This window comes from Bombina bombina, chromosome 6, assembly GCF_027579735.1.
Source record: "Bombina bombina isolate aBomBom1 chromosome 6, aBomBom1.pri, whole genome shotgun sequence".
NCBI classification, from domain to species: domain Eukaryota; kingdom Metazoa; phylum Chordata; class Amphibia; order Anura; family Bombinatoridae; genus Bombina; species Bombina bombina.
Genome location: NC_069504.1, coordinates 852,657,024 through 852,676,451, shown reverse-complemented (window position 1 = coordinate 852,676,451; position 19,428 = coordinate 852,657,024). Strand labels below are relative to the sequence as shown.

The following is a 19,428-nucleotide window of genomic DNA, read 5'->3' as shown; positions in this document are numbered from 1 at the left end:
CATTTGTATCTGAATTTATTGCCAAATCTGAAAATCACATTGCTGAGGGACACCAACATTTTAAGGTGGTGCAGTGCAAAGACCAAGTTCTGATGGGCTTTCTGTGGAGGACTTCCACAGAAGACGCTATTAAGTCAAGTAGCAATACTTGGGAAAAGAAAGTAGATAACCTTTGTAACCTGATAACAGAAAATGCATTTAGTTCTCTCCAGTGACACTGGTCTCATCTAAAGAAGCAGTAAATAAGATGTACCATGTAGAGAAGGGACAACTTGTGTAAACAAATTTATAACTTTAATTTATAACTCTTGAGTCCAACGGCCCCACTCATTTGTAAAAGGGTATGTGGGAATGCTCACTATATAGCATGAGCCTTGCAGTTTTTCAGCAGGCAGAGTAATTGAAAGTGGTTTTCCAAAAGCTAACCTGCTTCCTCTGCTGTCATGTTGAATGTAAGAGAAAACAAAAATTATGCTTACCTGATAAATAACTAATTTCATGATAGTGAGAGTCCATCACATGTGAGGATCATCCTCCAGTCCACTAGGGAGCAAAAACACCCCATACAAACCAGAGCTTTAATTCCTGCTACCTCTCATTCATACATATGGCAAAGTAGAGGAGAAAACCAGAATACTGTGAGGAACTTACCTAGGGAGCTCTGCTACAGTCCGACAAGAGTAACTCCTTTAGTCTCAGTGTCCCAAGTGGAGGGATGCCAAGACCCAACTCCTCAACTGTTGCTGTGTCTCCCCAAGGCCCCACAGCTGAACACTGCCGAGATTTCAATTTCTTTTTTTCGGGATGAAGAGAGTCAAGAACCCTCACAAAAGCTCCACTCCCTCTCCAGTTAACATATAAAAGAGCAGAAGAGAGAGGTTTTAAGAAAGAAAGAAAGAAAGGCTTAAGAGGTGCAAATAAAAACAGTTGCCAATATTCAACAAGTCCTATGGACTCTCCTCATCCCGAAAGAAATGCATCAGTAAGTATAAATTCTGCTTTCTTTTGAAAGATGAGGAGAGTCCATTGGTGTCTGTTACGGTACCAACAGTGTACCAAGGGTTAATACCAGATGAACAATGTCCTGCATAGGGAATCAGCAATTCACAACCCAGCCAGTTTCCCTGCAAACATGAGACCAAGCTCCACATTTCAGGTTTAAAAAAGAATAACTACTTTATTTGAAGGCAGCACACAGATTTATACACCCTGGCTTCAGGTTACAGAGGGCATTGGTTTAACAGTAAAGCAAACATATGAACAATGCATCAAACCTCTAACAATTGTCTATTCACAGGTAAAACAGATTAACATATTAAGTTAATTAACTAGGGAAGAACGTTTACTCAGACAATCTGATGTTGGGCAGTCTAGTTAACATAATCACACAAGGACACAATCAGTTTACCCAGACAGACTCCTGAGACACAATCAGATCTGAAACATACATAGAATACATCTTATTACAGAATATAGGAACAGTTCTTATTAGCTATAAAGTCTTTTATGCCCACTTGGCTTATAGAGTCACAATTGCTCCCAAAAGGTGTACTCACACCCTGTACCCATCCTGTATTTATGGATACAGGGTGACATAGACATAAGACAGAGTTATGAAAGTACATGGGGTGTCCAGCATATAAAATTCCATATTTTCATGCAGTCTCTGGGTATCCTTAAGCCCATGTACCTCCAGCCCAAAGAATGTTCCATAACAGGCCCTCCAATGTACAGTGGCGAGATTGGTTTCGTCACATCTCTCCCCTTTTCCAAACAGACTAACAGGGTATCTGACCTCCTGCCGGTCAGTGCCCTGGTTAGTCCAGCAACCCACCCATAAAACACAATTAGTAGTACAGCCCACCCACAATAAATGGTTACTACACCTGAGTACGGGGAAAACTTGTCCATGTCCAGGTGCCTCACCACAGCTGTGTGGGGGACTGGTACGCTGAATTGGTGGGTTGCGAGGTGGGCAGAGACCAGCTGTACTCTGCCCGGGTGCCAGCACTACCATGGAAGTAGCCTGGTGGGAGCCTGGTTGCTGGAGGGGGAGACCGACTGTCTCCCCTTTGGATACATAGCTGTGCTGCTGGAGGGGGAGACCAATCGTCTCCCCTTTGGCTAAACAGCCGTGTTGCTGGGGGACAGGACCATCAAACTCCTCTCCCTCTGGTTTGTCATGCTCGGCTGTCCAGGGTATGTACTGTGCCATATACCACCAGAGCGCCTGGTAGGCATGTCAGTTTGCTGGGACAATCCATCTGTATTCCCGTTATGAGAGAGAATTCCTGTCCATACAAACAAGGGTTCAAATTCCTCAGTGCCCAGACCAGGGCCAAACAGTCCTTCAAAATCCCATCAGCTTCTTTACGAGTTTTCTGTACCTGCTCTTTATAGGTATCCACAATCCCTTCATACTGACATAGGGTGCCCTTGAGTTGCAGCACCTCACTATGAGCCAGCGTCAGCTTCTCCTCCAGTGTCACTAAGTTTTTCTTTAATGTTTCATGTTCCACTCTCAAGCTGGTGTTTTCTGCAGTCTGTCGGTGCAGCTTGTCTAGCAGAGATTCCTGTTCTAAACGTGCTTTTTCCTCTGCGCTCCTCTTCTCCTTCATCAGCGCATTGTAACGGGACCTCCACATATCAATAGCAGATAGAGATTTACTGAGCTCAGCGTCCTGGGGCTTAGCAGCAGGTGGGTCAGTCTCTGCTGCACGGATCTGGGCACGGGTAGTCACAGAGTTAACATCAGCGGGACCCATAGGAGCGTAGGCAGAAACAAGGGGGGCCAAGTCATTTCCAAGAAGAACATCAGCAGGTAAGTCCTTCTTGACCCCCACATTCACAGGTCTAGCGCCCACTAGCCAATCCAAATGTACCCTGGCAACAGGTAGGCTGAACACATCGCCCCCTGCTACCCTCACAGCCACAGTGTCTCCAGTGTACTGTTTCTCAGACACCAAGTTCTTTTGAAGCAAGGTCATGGTAGCACCAGTATCCCGTAGACCACTGACCTTCTTCCCATTCACTTTAACCAGTTGCCGGTTATTCCGGTGGGCAGCTTGCACAAGGTCTGCCTCATGTAGGATGCTCCAGCATTCTTGCGCCTCTACGTAGCGGGCCGCAGGCTGAGGATTACGTGGGATTCCGCCGGCGGGTCTTCTCCAGGACTGCGCTTGGTTCGCTGCGTTTAGGGGACACTCTGGTCTTTTGTGCCCTAGTTGCTTACATCTAAAGCACCGAATAGGTTGTGAGTAGCACCGCAGGGCTCTCTGAGGGTAGTTTGTGGCCGGAGGCCGTGTGGTATAGTGGTGCGCCGGGGTTTGGTAACTGGCAGCTGCTGGGGTGACTGGGGGTCTGTACTCCACTCTAGCAGGGGGCTTAGTGGTAGCAGTGTCCAGTTTGCGGGCATCCGTATACTCATCTGCCAAGCGAGCCGCTTCCTGCAGGGTGAAGGGTTTACGGTCCCGAACCCACTCTCGAACTCCTGCGGGTAATTTGTCGAAGCAATGTTCCAACAGGAATAGCTGCAGCACCTCTTCCCCAGATATGGCTTGGCACCCCGCTATCCAGTGAGCTGCTGTGCGGTGCACCTTACATGCCCACTCAAGGTAGGAATCTCCAGCTAATTTAACAGTGTCTCTGAACCGTCTCCGGTATGCCTCCTGTGTAACCGCATACCTGGAGAGCAGAGCCTCTTTTACAGTATTATAATCCCTGACTTCCTCATCTGGAATGGCCCGAAAAGCCTCTCTGGCCCGGCCGGATAATTTTCCAGATAATATCGTGACCCAGTCCTCTGCGGGTACCTTGTGTAGTGCACATTGCCTCTCAAAATCCGCAAGGTACCCATCAATCTCTCCTTCTGTTTCCAGGAAGTTTTTAAAAGCTGCAAAATTTACTTTTCTCTTTTCCATCTTAGTCAGTATTGTAATAATCCCCCTCTTCCTGAGGTTACTGGCTTGTGTAGTTGCTCTTCTGGGCGATAAGGTTCATTCCGTCGCTGCCACCAATGTTACGGTACCAACAGTGTACCAAGGGTTAATACCAGATGAACAATGTCCTGCATAGGGAATCAGCAATTCACAACCCAGCCAGTTTCCCTGCAAACATGAGACCAAGCTCCACATTTCAGGTTTAAAAAAGAATAACTACTTTATTTGAAGGCAGCACACAGATTTATACACCCTGGCTTCAGGTTACAGAGGGCATTGGTTTAACAGTAAAGCAAACATATGAACAATGCATCAAACCTCTAACAATTGTCTATTCACAGGTAAAACAGATTAACATATTAAGTTAATTAACTAGGGAAGAACGTTTACTCAGACAATCTGATGTTGGGCAGTCTAGTTAACATAATCACACAAGGACACAATCAGTTTACCCAGACAGACTCCTGAGACACAATCAGATCTGAAACATACATAGAATACATCTTATTACAGAATATAGGAACAGTTCTTATTAGCTATAAAGTCTTTTATGCCCACTTGGCTTATAGAGTCACAATTGCTCCCAAAAGGTGTACTCACACCCTGTACCCATCCTGTATTTATGGATACAGGGTGACATAGACATAAGACAGAGTTATGAAAGTACATGGGGTGTCCAGCATATAAAATTCCATATTTTCATGCAGTCTCTGGGTATCCTTAAGCCCATGTACCTCCAGCCCAAAGAATGTTCCATAACAGGCCCTCCAATGTACAGTGGCGAGATTGGTTTCGTCACAGTGTCCAAAACATGTGGGATTCAAACCCCAAGCTGAGAGACCATGTTAAAGATAGGTGGGACAAAGAAAGGGCAGATCCTATTTGCCGGGCACTGGGGCCTGAAGGACTTTTCCTGCCAAAGGCAGCTTTGGAAGAAGCATACATATCAAAATGGCAAAATTTAGAAAAAATATGAAGAGACCAAGTTGCTGCCTTGCAAATCTGTTCTAAGGAGGCCTCATTCTTGAACTCCCAAGAAGTAGATATAGATCTAGTAGAATGGGCAATAACTTTTTTGGAGGCAGTTTTCCAGCAAACAAGAAAGGTTTAAGAACTGTCTAATTCAGCCATGATGTTGTAGCATTTTGACCCTTCCTGGTACCTGAAAAGTGGACAAACAAGCTAGAGATCTGTCTAAAATCCTTAGTAGCCTGAATATAAAAGAGACAGTCAACACCAGAAATGTTATTGTTTAAAAAGATAGATATTCTCTTTATTTACCATTTCCCAGTTTTGCATAACCAACACTGTTATATTAATATACTTTTTACCTCTGTGATTACCTTGTATATAAGCTTCTGCGGACTGCCTCATTTTCTCAGTTCTTTTGACAGACTTGCATTTCAGGCAATTAGTGCTGACTCGTAAATAACTCCACGGGCATGAACTAACACCCTCTAGCTGCATTCAGATAAGAGGCAGCCTTCAAGGTCTTAGAAATTAGCATATGAGCCTACTTAAGTTTAGCTTTCAACTAAGAATACCAAGAGAAAAAAGCAAATTTGATGATAAAAGTAAATTGAAAAGTTGTTTAAAATCACATGCCCTATATGAATCATGAAAGTTTAATTTGGATTTTGCTGTCCCTTTAAGGCTCGAACCATATCTAAATTATGGAATAGACATTTCTTTCATGTAATTAGCAAGAGTCCATGAGCTAGTGACGTATGGGATATACATTCCTACCAGGAGGGGCAAAGTTTCCCAAACCTCAAAATGCCTATAAATACACCCCTCACCACACCCACAAATCAGTTTTACAAACTTTGCCTCCTATGGAGGTGGTGAAGTAAGTTTGTGCTAGATTCTACGTTGATATGCGCTCTGCAGCAGGTTGGAGCCCGGTTTTCCTCTCAGCGTGCAGTGAATGTCAGAGGGATGTGAAGAGAGTATTGCCTGTTTGAATTCAATGATCTCCTTCTACGGGGTCTATTTCATAGGTTCTCTGTTATCGGTCGTAGAGATTCATCTCTTACCTCCCTTTTCAGATCGACGATATACTCTTATATATATATATACCATTACCTCTGCTGATTTTCGTTTCAGTACTGGTTTGGCTTTCTACAAACATGTAGATGAGTGTCCTGGGGTAAGTAAGTCTTATTTTCTGTGACACTCTAAAGCTATGGTTGGGCACTTTTTTATAAAGTTCTAAATATATGTATTCAAACATTTATTTGCCTTGACTCAGGATGTTCAACATTCCTTTTTTCAGACAGTCAGTTTCATATTTGGAATAATGCATTTGAATCAATCATTTTTTCTTACCTTAAAATTTGACTTTTTCCCTGTGGGCTGTTAGGCTCGCGGGGGCTGAAAATGCTTCATCTTATTGCGTCATTCTTGGCGCGGACTTTTTTGGCGCAAAAAATCTTTTCTGTTTCCGGGGTCATACGTGTCGCCGGAAGTTGCGTCATTTTTTGACGTTCTTTTGCGCCAAAAATGTCGGCGTTCCGGATGTGGCGTCATTTTTGGCGCCAAATAATGTGGGCGTCTTATTTGGCGCTAAAAAAATTTGGGCGTCGCTTTTGTCTCCACATTATTTAAGTCTCTCTTTTCATTGCTTCTGGTTGCTAGAAGCTTGTTCTTTGGCATTTTTTCCCATTCCTGAAACTGTCATTTAAGGAATTTGATCAATTTTGCTTTATATGCTGTTTTTTCTCTTACATATTGCAAGATGTCTCACGTTGCATCTGAGTCAGAAGAAACTTCAGGAAAATCGCTGCCTGGTGCTGGAACTACCAAAGCTAAGTGTATCTGCTGTAAACTTTTGGTAGTTGTTCCTCCAGCTGTTGTTTGTATTAAATGTCATGACAAACTTGTTAATGCAGAAAATATTTCCTTTAGTAAAGTATCATTACCTGTTGCAGTTCCCTCAACATCTAATGTTCAGAGTGTTCCTGATAACATAAGAGATTTTGTTTCTGAATCCATTAAGAAGGCTATGTCTGTTATTCCTCCTTCTAGTAAATATAAAAAATCTTTTAAAACTTCTCTTTATCCAGATGAATTTTTAAATGAACATCATCATTCTGATTCTAATGATTCTTCTGGTTCAGAGGACTCTGTCTCAGAGGTTGATGCTGATAAATCTTCATATTTATTTAAAATGGAATTTATTCGTTCTTTACTTAAAGAAGTCCTAATTGCATTAGAAATTGAGGATTCTGGTCCTCTTGATACTAAATCTAAACGTTTAGACAAGGTCTTTAAATCTCCTGTAGTTATTCCAGAAGTTTTTCCTGTTCCAGGTGCTATTTCTGAAGTAATTTCCAGAGAATGGAATAATTTGGGTAATTCATTTACTCCTTCTAAACGTTTTAAGCAATTATATCCTGTGCCGTCCGACAGATTAGAGTTTTGGGACAAAATCCCTAAAGTTGATGGGGCTATTTCTACCCTTGCTAAACGTACTACTATTCCTACGGCAGATGGTACTTCCTTTAAGGATCCTCTAGATAGGAAAATTGAATCCTTTCTAAGAAAAGCTTATTTGTGTTCAGGTAATCTTCTTAGACCTGCTATATCTTTGGCGGATGTTGCTGCAGCTTCAACTTTTTGGTTGGAAACTTTAGCGCAACAAGTAACAGATCATGATTCTCATAACATTATTATTCTGCTTCAACATGCTAATAATTTTATCTGTGATGCCATTTTTGATATTATCAGAGTTGATGTCAGGTTTATGTCTCTAGCTATTTTAGCTAGAAGAGCTTTATGGCTTAAAACTTGGAATGCTGATATGTCTTCTAAATCGACTCTACTTTCCCTTTCTTTCCAGGGTAATAAATTATTTGGTTCTCAGTTGGATTCTATTATCTCAACTGTTACTGGTGGGAAAGGAACTTTTTTACCGCAGGATAATAAATCTAAGGGTAAAAACAGGGCTAATAATCGTTTTCGTTCCTTTCGTTTCAACAAAGAACAAAAGCCTGATCCTTCATCCTCAGGAGCAGTTTCAGTTTGGAAACCATCTCCAGTCTGGAATAAATCCAAGCCTTCTAGAAAAGCAAAGCCAGCTTCTAAGTCCACATGAAGGTGCGGCCCTCATTCCAGCTCAGCTGGTAGGGGGCAGATTACGTTTTTTCAAAGAAATTTGGATCGATTCTGTTCACAATCTTTGGATTCAGAACATTGTTTCAGAAGGGTACAGAATTGGTTTCATGATAAGACCTCCTGCAAAGAGATTTTTTCTTTCCCGTGTCCCAGTAAACCCAGCGAAAGCTCAAGCATTTCTGAAATGTGTTTCAGATCTAGAGTTGGCTGGAGTAATTATGCCAGTTCCAGTTCTGGAACAGGGGCTGGGGTTTTATTCGAATCTCTTCATTGTACCAAAGAAGGAGAATTCCTTCAGACCAGTTCTGGATCTAAAAATATTGAATCGTTATGTAAGGATACCAACATTCAAAATGGTAACTATAAGGACTATCCTGCCTTTTGTTCAGCAAGGGCATTATATGTCTACAATAGATTTACAGGATGCATATCTGCATATTCCGATTCATCCAGCTCACTATCAGTTTCTGAGATTCTCTTTCCTGGACAAGCATTACCAGTTTGTGGCTCTGCCGTTTGGCCTAGCAACAGCTCCAAGAATTTTTACAAAGGTTCTCGGTGCCCTTCTGTCTGTAATCAGAGAACAGGGTATTGTGGTTTTTCCTTATTTGGACGATATCTTGGTACTTGCTCAGTCTTCACATTTAGCAGAATCTCATACGAATCGACTTGTGTTGTTTCTTCAAGATCATGGTTGGAGGATCAATTCACTAAAAAGTTCATTGATTCCTCAGGCAAGGGTAACCTTTTTGGGTTTCCAGATAGATTCAGTGTCCATGACTCTGTCTTTGACAGACAAGAGACGTCTAAAATTGATTTCAGCTTGTCGAAACCTTCAGTCACAATCATTCCCTTCGGTAGCCTTTTGCATGGAAATTTTAGGTCTTATGACTGCTGCATCGGACGCGATCCCCTTTGCTCGTTTTCACATGCGACCTCTTCAGCTCTGTATGCTGAACCAATGGTGCAGGGATTACACAAAGATATCTCAATTAATATCTTTAAAACCGATTGTACGACACTCTCTAACGTGGTGGACAGATCACCATCGTTTAGTTCAGGAGGCTTCTTTTGTTCTTCCGACCTGGACTGTAATTTCAACAGATGCAAGTCTTACAGGTTGGGGAGCTGTGTGGGGGTCTCTGACGGCACAAGGAGTTTGGGAATCTCAGGAGGTGAGATTACCGATCAATATTTTGGAACTCCGTGCAATTTTCAGAGCTCTTCAGTCTTGGCCTCTTCTGAAGAGAGAATCGTTCATTTGTTTTCAGACAGACAATGTCACAACTGTGGCATACATCAATCATCAGGGGGGGACTCACAGTCCTCTGGCTATGAAAGAAGTATCTCGAATTCTGGTTTGGGCGAAATCCAGCTCCTGTCTAATCTCTGCGGTTCATATCCCAGGTATAGACAATTGGGAAGCGGATTATCTCAGTCGCCAAACGTTGCATCCGGGCGAATGGTCTCTTCACCCAGAGGTATTTCTTCAGATTGTTCAAATGTGGGAACTTCCAGAAATAGATCTGATGGCTTCTCATCTAAACAAGAAACTTCCCAGGTATCTGTCCAGATCCCGGGATCCTCAGGCGGAGGCAGTGGATGCATTATCACTTCCTTAGAAGTATCATCCTGGCTATATCTTTCCGCCTCTAGTTCTTCTTCCAAGAGTAATCTCCAAGATTCTGAAGGAATGCTCGTTTGTCCTGCTGGTAGCTCCAGCATGGCCTCACAGGTTTTGGTATGCGGATCTTGTCCGGATGGCCTCTTGCCAACCGTGGACTCTTTAGTTAAGACCAGACCTTCTGTCGCAAGGTCCTTTTTTCCATCAGGATCTCAAATCCTTAAATTTAAAGGTATGGAGATTGAACGCTTGATTCTTGGTCAAAGAGGTTTCTCTGACTCTGTGATTAATACTATGTTACAGGCTCGTAAATCTGTATCTAGAGAGATATATTATAGAGTCTGGAAGACTTATATTTCTTGGTGTCTTTCTCATAATTTTTCCTGGCATTCTTTTAGAATTCCGAGAATTTTACAGTTTCTTCAGGATGGTTTAGATAAAGGTTTGTCCACAAGTTCCTTGAAAGGACAAATCTCTGCTCTTTCTGTTCTTTTTCACAGAAAGATTGCTAATATTCCTGATATTCATTGTTTTGTACAAGCTTTGGTTCGTATAAAACCTGTCATTAAGTCAATTTCTCCTCCTTGGAGTTTGAATTTGGTTCTGGGGGCTCTTCAAGCTCCTCCTTTTGAACCCATGCATTCATTGGACATTAAATTACTTTCTTGGAAAGTTTTGTTCCTTTTGGCGATCTCTTCTGCCAGAAGAGTCTCTGAATTATCTGCTCTTTCTTGTGAGTCTCCTTTTCTGATTTTTCATCAGGATAAGGCGGTGTTGCGAACTTCTTTTGAATTTTTACCTAAGGTTGTGAATTCCAACAACATTAGTAGAGAAATTGTGGTTCCTTCATTATGTCCTAATCCTAAGAATTCTAAGGAGAAATCGTTGCATTCTTTGGATGTTGTTAGAGCTTTGAAATATTATGTTGAAGCTACTAAGTCTTTCCGAAAGACTTCTAGTCTATTTGTTATCTTTTCCGGTTCTAGAAAAGGCCAGAAAGCTTCTGCCATTTCTTTGGCATCTTGGTTGAAATCTTTAATTCATCATGCCTATGTTGAGTCGGGTAAAACTCCGCCTCAAAGGATTACAGCTCATTCTACTAGGTCAGTTTCTACTTCCTGGGCGTTTAGGAATGAAGCGTCGGTTGATCAGATTTGCAAAGCAGCAACTTGGTCCTCTTTGCATACTTTTACTAAATTCTACCATTTTGATGTGTTTCTTCTTCTGAAGCAGTTTTTGGTAGAAAAGTACTTCAGGCAGCGGTTTCAGCTTGAATCTTCTGCTTATGTTTTCATTAAACTTTATTTTGGGTGTGGATTATTTTCAGCAGGAATTGGCTGTCTTTATTTTATCCCTCCCTCTCTAGTGACTCTTGCGTGGAAAGATCCACATCTTGGGTAGTCATTATCCCATACGTCACTAGCTCATGGACTCTTGCTAATTACATGAAAGAAAACATAATTTATGTAAGAACTTACCTGATAAATTCATTTCTTTCATATTAGCAAGAGTCCATGAGGCCCACCCTTTTTGTGGTGGTTATGATTTTTTTGTATAAAGCACAATTATTCCAATTCCTTATTTTATATGCTTTCGCACTTTTTTTCTTATCACCCCACTTCTTGGCTATTCGATAAACTGATTTGTGGGTGTGGTGAGGGGTGTATTTATAGGCATTTTGAGGTTTGGGAAACTTTGCCCCTCCTGGTAGGAATGTATATCCCATACGTCACTAGCTCATGGACTCTTGCTAATATGAAAGAAATGAATTTATCAGGTAAGTTCTTACATAAATTATGTTTCCTTAGCGATAGAAGTATTTGAGCAAAAAGAAGGAACAACGCTTTCCTGGTTAAAGGGATAGTCTAGTTAAAAATAAATGTTTATGATTCAGATAGAGCATGCAATTTTAAACAACTTTCTAATTTACTCCTAGTGTCAATTTTTCTTCATTCTCTTGGTATCTTTATTTAAAAAAGCAGGAAAGTAAGCTTAGGAGCCAGCCAATTTTTGGTTCAGGACCTGTGTAGCGCTTGCTGATTGAATGGCTACATTTAGACACCAATCAGCAAGCGCTTCCCGGGTGCTGAACCAAAAATGGGCTGGCTTCTAAGCTTACGTTCCAGCTTTTTAAAATAAAAATACAAAGAGAATGAAGAAAAATTGATAATAGGAGTAAATTAGAAAGTTGCTTAAAATTGCATGCTCTATTTTGAATCATGAAAGTTTAATTTTGACTATACTAACCCTTTAATGTTTTCAGAAGATACAACCTTCGGAATAAAATCATATTTACTTCTAAAAACCGCTTAATCCTGATGAAAAAAACAAAAGGGAGGATTAGAAGAAAGGGTTGATTATCCAGAAACTTGTCTAGCCGAAAAAATGGTTAGAAGAAAGAGAACCTTCCAAGACAACAATTTCAGGTCCAAATTGTGCATAGCTTCAAAGGGAGGACCTTGCAAAACAGATAGAACCAGATTCAAATTCAAAAGTGGAGAAATAGGCAAATTCTACCAAGGCTTGTACAAAAGTTTGAACATCAGGCAACTTTGCCAACGTTTATGAAACAAAACAGATAAGGCCGATATTTCAGACCTGGAGAAAAATGAAGAATAATGAGAATTATTCAAACAACCTCTAGAAGAACACCAGAGAAAAAAAGTTTTCAAACTTTATGATAAATCTTTGGTGTAAGTCCAAAGAAGGGAGGATGACATCTGGGTGATATCTGCATGCCAAGTTCTGCGGGCCACACTGGAGCTATGAGAATTACTGAAGTCAATTCCAGTTTGATTCTTGTAATGACTCTTGAAAGCAGAACAGAGGAAATAGATAGGCCAGTTTAAAGTTCCAAGGACAGACTAGAGTATCTATTATTTGAGATCATGGATCTCTTGACCTGGCACAATAAACTGGAAGTTTGCTGTTCAATTTGGACACCATAAGGTCTATTTCTGAAAGACCACATCTCAGGGCTAATTGATCGACAATGTCCTGATGAAGGGACCATTCCCCTGGAAGTACCGACTGACAGCTTAAGAAATCTGTTTCCCAGTTGTTCACACTGGGAATGAGAATAGCCGACAGAGTGCAATGGGTTTCCTCCACCCAAGACAGAATGTGAGAAACTTAGTTCATAGCTAGGGGGCTTTTGAGTCCCGCCCTGATGACAAAAAATTAGTCTGACTAAAAATTAATTATTTTTCCTGTCTGAGAAGGGTACAAGAATGGAAAGACCGAAGGATCTCGCAAAGTTCTAGGATGTTGACAGGTAACCTTGCCTCCTCAGGAGTCCACACTACCTGTGCACTCCGGAACTCCCAAACAGCGCCCCCAACCCATTAGGCTTGCATCTGTAGTGACCATGGTCTAGGCAGGCTGAAGAAATGTGGCCACAAGGGTCAAATAAAGGCAGGCCTTCTACCACAAAAGACCGCTTGACTGATGAACTGAGCTCTATTTGCTGTTCCAGATGAAAGCAATCCTTTAACCACTGTTGAAGCATGAATAACTGAAAAAAAGATGAAAATGGGCTAAGTGGGTACTGCATCTTACGATGCTACCATAAGACCCACTACTTCCATGCACTGTGCTACATATGGGGAATGAGTCATCTGTAGAGAATGACAGAGTTTAAACAGAGTCTATTATCGCTCCCTGAAAGTCTACCTTTGTAACTAGGGATAAAGAACTTTTGGAATCATTAATTTTCCATCCATGTTCCTGAAGGAAGGAAATCACCTTCTAAATATGAGAAGATGTCAGAGAAAGAGACAGGGCTTGGACCAAGAAGTCCTAATAAGGAGCAATGGAGATTTCCCTGTATTCTGATCACCGTTAACCAAGCCCATAAAACCTTTGTGAAGATGTGAGGGGCAGTGGCTAAACCAAAAGGTAGAGCCACAAACTGGTAATGCTTGTTGAAAAAAAAAGAATCTTAGAAACTGGAAATGGTCTTTGTGAATTGGGATGTACAGATAAGCATCCTTTAACTATGGCTGTCATAAATTGACCCTCTTTAACCAGGGACAAAATGGTACGGACAGTTTGCATCTTGAATAAAGGAACTCGGGACAAATTTGTTCAGGATCGTTAAATCCAAAATGGGACGTTAGGTGTCTTTCTTCTTTAGAACAATAAAGACGCTTGGATAGAACCCTTTTCTCTTTTGATTGGCTGGGACAAGTTGTATTACTCCCAAATTCTCTATATCCCGAACACATTGAATAAAGGCAGAATTTTGGAATTGGACTTCTTAGTCTGTTTATTCTTTGATCAGGAAGATCCTGGCTTCCAGGAAGGTTTGGAGGAGTCAGACTTCTGATTGGAAGCGGATATCTGGTCTCTGGCAGAGCAAAAGGAACAAAAGTTTCCCTTAAACTTCTTGTCCTGAGGTAGAAAGGCTCCATTACTTCCAGTAACAGTTTTAATACTAGAGTCTAATTATGATCCAAAAAGCAATTTACCCTTAAAGGAAACTGACAAGTATATGCTTAGAGACCATGTCAGATGACCAGAATGTAAACCATAAAGTTCTCTTTAGCAGAACAGCAATGGACATATTTTTTAACATCAGTTTTAATTATGTCAAAAACTACATCTCACATAAAATTATTAGTCACTTAAGGACTTTAATGCAGTTAAGGATATCCTCAGATGACTGTTCAGGAAGTATCAGAGAGAGAATTGTATTAAAAGGATGCTGCAGCAACAACACAAGTGATTGCCACTGTTGGTCTAAGCTGAAGAGCTGATTGAGAAAATAATTTACTCAGCAAAGACTCTGATTTGCGGACCATTGGGTCCTTAAATGAAAACTATGCTCCATAGGGATAGTCGTGCGTTTTGCTAGAGTGGAAATAGCTCTATCCAGCTTAAGAACCCCTTCCCAGGCTGTCAGATTATTTAAAAGAAAAGAAGGCGCACCTCTGACTCAAATGTAGCGTATAACATTTATTGGTTAAAACCCCTATGACAGACAGACACTCACAGGATATAAGTGCAAAATAAGCATTTCACCAATCCAATGGATCTGTCAGAGGTACCGTGTCAGCATAGGAGAGACGCACCCGGTAAGGGTCACAAGTCCTCAGTCCTTGTGTGGTTTGCTTTGTTTTTTTTTTTTGTTTTTTTAAAAAGATTTTTTTTATTGAGAACCGAAATTACATACAGTCAATCAACAAAAAGGAAAAATTATTTTCCACAAAGACATCAAAGTAATTACATAGGTTTGACATATGGCGTCCAGATATATTACTGAGTGATAAACATCCAGGTATACTATAAACAAAATGTATATGTCTAGATATTTGTTAAGAAGCATCCTCAGGTTTCATAGGGATCTCAAATAGTAGAACATAAATCTAGCATTTGTGATAAAAGGTTGTAAGTGACAAATATAACCACATATCTCAAGTGTCAAGATGGTCTCTAGTTCATCTTGAGTATTCAAGGGTGTTGTGTGGGGGGGATAGGCCAAAGGGAAGAGGGCAGAGGAGTCATCTCTCGGGAGGTGGTGGGGAAGCCGAGGTAAGAAGGGAGGATAGGGTAAGAAGAAACAGAGAAGAAAGAGTGATAGTAGCAATGGAGTTGTGGGGAGTAGGGGGGAGGGGAAGAGGAGAGAAAAGAAGAAAAAAAAATAAAATAAATTTAATTATAGCAACTTGTGCACATTGTCCCCGGACCCACTTGTCTGGGGGAAAGAACAGTAGCATGAGGAAGCATCCGGGTCTATTGGATCTGAATCCAGTCTTCCCATATTGCCCAGTAGTCCTCCATCCGTTCCAGCGAACTGTATGCAAATTTCTCCATGTTAGCCAAGTATTGTATTACCTTGCAAACATCCGAGATTGTGGGTGGAGCGACCTGCTTCCATGCTCTAGCAATACAGAGCTTAGTGGCTGCCATCACATAGATCGCACATTGCTTGCTACATTTAGGGAGGGCTTTATCCAGGATATGGAAGAGGGCCAAGTTTGGAGTCAATTGTATAGTCAGATTCATAGAATGTAAGAGCGTCTCAACATCTCTCCAGAGATCTCAGATTTTTGGGCACCACCACCACACATGAGAGTTGGAGCCTTCCTCTCCACATAGTCTCCAACACTCTGGGGATGCACTAGGAAACATTTTCGACAATTTGGTAGGCACTCTGTACCATTGTAGCATAAGTTTCATATAGCTTTCAAAAATCGTTATGCAATTAATCGTTTTTTTTGTCAGTTGAATCGCGTCTCTCAGCTCTATATCTGATATGTTTAAGGCTAGCTCCCTGCACCACATTTTGATTTGGCTCGGAAGACCCACCGAATGATCTTGTAGCATGGCCTTGTAATGGAATGTAAGAGGTTTTACCATCCCCATCTCGTGCAGCCATCTCTCTTCCCATTTAGAATGGGGTCTTAGATCTTGAGCCCCAAATTTCCAGGAGCAGAGCAAGCTAAGTATCCTACAGCATTCAAAGTAAAGCCATAGGGGAGATCCCCTTAGTAAGTCGAGTACTTGGTGGACTGTCATAAGCTTACCATTGGAAAACAAATGCTCCACCGATTCCAAATTATGTTGTATCCAGAATTCGACATGGATATTTGGGAGTTCCCATAGGAGACCCCTCATCTGGTGGATCGGCGAGGGATGTGGGGCAATCTCTGTGTGATGTCTGAGCTCATGCCACATTTTAATGTTTTGTTGTACTATGGGGTTAGTGACCCTATCCACTAGTTGTTTGTGTCTGTGAACCCACAGAACACTCGGAAGATCTAAGCCTTCAGGTAGGTGAAATTCCTCAAGTTTGAACCATTTCGGTTTCTCTCTAGCAGGGCCCCAGGCCGTGATCTGCGATAGTCTGGCAGCTTCATAATAAAGAAATATGTTTGGAAAAGCCACTCCACCTCTAGATAACTCCCTCTGCATAGTTTTGTAGCTAATCCGTGGTGTCTTTTTCCCCCAGACATATTCAGAAAAGAGCCGGTGGATTTGCTGTAAGGTGCCGTGCGGGATATTCAACGGGATGCATCGAAACAGGTAGAGCACCTTAGGGAGTAGGGACATTTTCACAGTGGCTATACGTCCCATCCAAGAGATTTCCTTAAAATCCCATCTGTGTGTTAAAGACTGTAGCTCAGTAATTAGAGCGTCAAAGTTTAAAGATAGAATGCTATCCAAGTCCGCACTTAGATGGATACCTAGATGTTTGATAGACGTTGTGGACCAATGAAAATCATACTTTTCCCGTAGATTCAAGAGCTGCTCGCTAGGTAGATTGATACTATATGCCTCTGTTTTCGACATGTTTATCTTGTAGTAGCTCAAGAGACTAAACTGTTCTAGGGTGGTAAAGACTGCCGGAACTGAACATAGAGGGTTCGTGAGAAAGAGAGTGACATCATCTGCGTATAACACAATTTTTTCTTGACAAGGGCCCACTGGTATTCCCTCAATAGCAGGTGACATACGGATCACCTCCGCCAATGGTTCCCTGACTAGGGCAAATAGCAAGGGGGACAGTGGGCAGCCCTGCCTGGTTCCATTAGAGATGTCAAAGGGGGGAGAGCAGAAGCCCAACCCTCTCACCCTAGCGCTTGGACTGGAATATAAGACTCTGATCATGGTTATGGCTTCGGGTGGGAAACCGAACGTCTCCAAGACTCTCCACATGTACTCCCATCTGACCCTGTCAAACGCCATTTCGGCATCTAGCGACAGGACCAGAAGGGGGATGTCCTGTCTCTTTGCTTCGAAGAAGATAGATATCAAACGTCTCGTATTGTCCGGTCCTTGCCGACCGTTCACAAAGCCAACTTGGTCTGTATCGATCAATAACGGCAGCATGGGGGACAATCTGTCCGCGAGAATTTTAGAATATAATTTTGTGGCCACGTTAATAAGTAAAATAGGGCAGAAATTGCTGCAATGGGATGGGTCTTTACCTGGCTTAGGTATCGCGACAATAGTCGCTTCAAGGTATTCTTTTAGTATCAGTCCTCCCGACCCAATTTCGTTGTAAGCGTGACATAGTACAGGTTTAAGTTGTGCCTGTAACTTTTTATAGAGTTGCCCCAGGAACCCGTCAGGGCCCGGGGCTTTATCATTTTTTAACTGCTTAATTGCCAGTCCAATTTCCATCTCAGTGATAGGCTCAACTAGCTTATCTTTATCATCTTCCGAGAGTGTGGGCAGATTTAATTTCTCCAAAAAGGAGGAGATGGCCTGGGAAGGTACCACTTTGGGTCTCTCGTAGGATTCAATGTTATAAAGGCGCTCATAGAAGTCCGCGAAGGTCTTCCCTATTTCGTCAGGGGCATGTATTTTTTGTCCCTTGAGGTTGAGGTACGGTATCCAGGAGCAAGCCAGTCTCTGTTTCAATTTGTTCGCTAGCATCGAGCCTGCTTTATTACTTTTGGAGTACATAACCATTTTAAATCTCGAAAAGGGCTTGTTTAAATTTTTTCACTTCCAGGCTCTTAATTTCTGATTTTAAATTCAGAATCTCAGTGGATAAGCTAGCTGTAGGAGCCAGTTTATTTTGCCGTTCTCTCGTCCTCAGGTCGCAGGTTAGTTTGCCTAGTGGGGCCCCCCACTTTTTTTTAATACTAGATGTCTTTGCTATACAGAATCCCCTGATATAGGCCTTTAAGGCTGCCCACCTAATTTGATGCGAGGTCTGATTAGGTTTGTTAGTCTCTAAGAATTCCTCTATCTTGTCTACCAATTCTGGGACAAAGGATGCATCTTCCCATAAGAACTTCGGAAGTTTCCATGATGGCCTGATCAATGCGGATCCCTCTATGTCAATTGACATTACGACAGCATCATGGTCTGACCATGGACAACTGCATATGCTAGAATTTGTGATGCTGTTCATAGACCAGGAGTCCACAAAGAAGTAATCTAATCTTGAGTACGACCGGTGAGGGGGTGAAAAGTATGTATAGTCTCTTGATTCTGGACGACATGCCCTCCACACATCGTACAGCGCGGACTGGTAAATGAGGTTTTGAAATTTAGGGGCTGTGGACTTAGAGTAGCTATCTAAAACTTTATCGTTCAGGATTATTTTGTCTGTATAGGGGTCCCAGACTAAATTAAAGTCGCCCCCTAATATCAGCGTGCCTTGTTTCAGACCATCTATAAAGTGCAACATTGTGTGCAGGAAAGTTATCTGACCCTGATTAGGGGCATACAAGTTTACAAGAGTATAGAGGTGCAAATTGAGTTTGCAGATCACCAGTAGAAACCTCCCTTCCGGGTCCGTTTCCACATGTAGTTGTTGAAATGCCACCGCTGTACTGATACAGATTGATACACCTCTGCTCTTCTCGTGATAAGTTGAGGACCACCGGATAGTGCGTAGATTTCAGAACTGGGGTATTAGTTGAAGCCCAATGTGTCTCCTGTAAAAAGGATACATCACATTGAAGCTTCCTTAAATATGATTGCACCATGCTTCGCTTCGCAGGCGAGTTAAGTCCCTTTGTATTAAGGGAGACAAATTTGAGACCAGGGCTCATTGTTACAAAAAAAAAAAAAAAAAAAAGGGGGGGGGGGGGGGGGAAAGGGGCTGTAGCAGGGGCGGGAGGGAAGAGGAGAAGGAGAGGTATAGAAAATGGTGTATAGAAAGAGATATAGGTGAATAAGAGGGAGCAGTAACGACCAAGGAAGAGAGGATATGGATAATGAGTCACTTAGTGGGTGCGAGTGAATCTGTGTTCTTTTGCTTACTTTCGGTAAGCTGTGGTATTACCCTTG

At 41.9% G+C, this 19,428-nt stretch overlaps 1 protein-coding gene across 1 annotated transcript in view; it reads right to left on the bottom strand.

Moving 5' to 3' along the window:
* STAG3 (stromal antigen 3) overlaps nt 1-19,428 on the bottom strand; it is a 1,295,475-nt gene that overhangs the window by 57,161 nt on the left and 1,218,886 nt on the right. The gene's annotated exons all lie outside the window — the stretch shown is intronic.